A 1,715-nucleotide genomic window follows, 5' to 3' on the forward strand; every position below is an offset into this window, starting at 1 on the left:
CATCTCTGTACACACCCCGGATGACAGCTGAAAGCACCAAAATTATCATTTTGCCAAACCACTTAAAATGAAAAGCTGGAATTGGCGTGTAAAAGTGGCATCCGTTTGGGGACGTATGAACCAGCTGCAGCTTGTATGCCATGTTCCAAAGATACCAAAGCCAGCGGTTGCACCAGCTTGGATAGCACCAACAGTAATGTTTTGGACTGCTATATGGTATCTCGAGGTGCCCCTTTTCCCAGCGGAGGTCCAAAAGATGGACAGGAGTAGGAATGACTTGTCAAATAGTTAACACCTGCAGATGGCTGGTTAAACCATGCAGAGCAACATTTCCGCATGATTAAACCGGCCAACACGGAGTCACCTTCACACTAACCAGCAGAGCAACAAGTCCTTTCAAGTAGCATGTTCAATGCACAGGGTAATGCACTAGTGTCTTTACAGTGCCACAGAACCAGAAAATCAATTAAAACAAACAGAAAACAGTACTGGTGGTTCCACAAGAACAGCATCCTTAAAAGAAGTACTTGTACAGTGTATAAAAGTTCACTTGCTTAGGTATTTGATATACAACTTTATTATGGTCTAAACGAAAAATGGAACGGGAATGACAGTAACAAACAGGGTTCACCACTGAAGTGATGTGACTGTAGCAGTCTTTAAATTAGATTTGAAACTTGAGGGTTAAAGTAATTGCAGTCCAAAAACAGCTAAATACGCAGGTCCAAAATATGAAGGAATTAATTTTACTGCCACATTCACTCCGAAGCCCGTTCATCTCCTTCAGCTTCCAAAAGATTAATCACATGTTCTTCTCAGCTAGAAAATAAAGTGGCAAACACGCTGCACCATCGACGTCACAGGACAGTTGCCTTCTGACGCTGGGCTCCAGCCGCACTCCCTCACAGATCGTCGCCTTCCTCTGGCAGGGCAGTGGTTTGGGCAATCTGTAAATCTTGTTCATACTGTGCTGCCAATGCTGGATCCATAACAACTTCAGGGGGTGCGAGGGCAGGCATTGCTACAAACTCCAAGTTGGGATCACCAATTAGCTTTCTTGCAAGCCACAGGAAGGGGTTTTCAAAGTTGTAGTTACTCTTGGCAGGAATATCGTAGTACTGGAGATTCTTCTCCCTATGCAAGACTATGGATTTCGCCTTCACCTTCCTGTCTTTAATATCCACGTTGTTGCCACAGAGCACAATGGGGATGTTTTCACAGAGATCTCGATGCCAGTTGGGGGCATTCTTATATGTGACTCTTGATGTGACGTCAAACATGATTTTCTTATTTTTGGCCTGGATTTAGCAGCCTGTTCAACCATGGTTGCAGGGTGCGCAAGTACACAGAATCCGAGGAACGTTCTTCAGTAGGGATGTGTCCAACCTGCTGCTTTCATAATGGTGTGTTCTTACTGGCAGCAGTTAGCAGACCAGCGCGCCAGTGCAACCTCCCAAGACTGTCAGAGGCACCCGTGAGATCCGCTCCAGCACTTCTGGATATAAACAGCCACATGGTTCACTGTACCTCAGCTCCCCGGTGCCAGTCATCTACATGCTGGGGCGAGCCGAAGAAGCAATGGCGAGCCACTCGTCCTAATGAGTTCTGGCAGGTGTGAGCTTGCGCCAGGAGCCAGGGGGAAACCGCACGTTTCAGCCCCGCCCTTCGCGAGTCAAGCCACTTCCACCGCCTGCAAGTGCAATATGCTATTTCTT

The 1,715-nt window shown here is 46.9% G+C and overlaps 1 pseudogene; it reads right to left on the bottom strand.

The window, feature by feature from the left end:
* Nucleotides 1-902: 902 nt before the first annotated feature.
* Nucleotides 903-1,280, bottom strand: LOC138569105 (GTP-binding nuclear protein Ran pseudogene; annotated as a pseudogene).
* Nucleotides 1,281-1,715: the final 435 nt, after the last annotated feature.

Source organism: Ambystoma mexicanum, chromosome 2q (assembly GCF_040938575.1).
Source record: "Ambystoma mexicanum isolate Mex_15411 chromosome 2q, UKY_AmexF1_1, whole genome shotgun sequence".
In the NCBI taxonomy this organism is placed as follows: Eukaryota; Metazoa; Chordata; class Amphibia; order Caudata; family Ambystomatidae; genus Ambystoma; species Ambystoma mexicanum.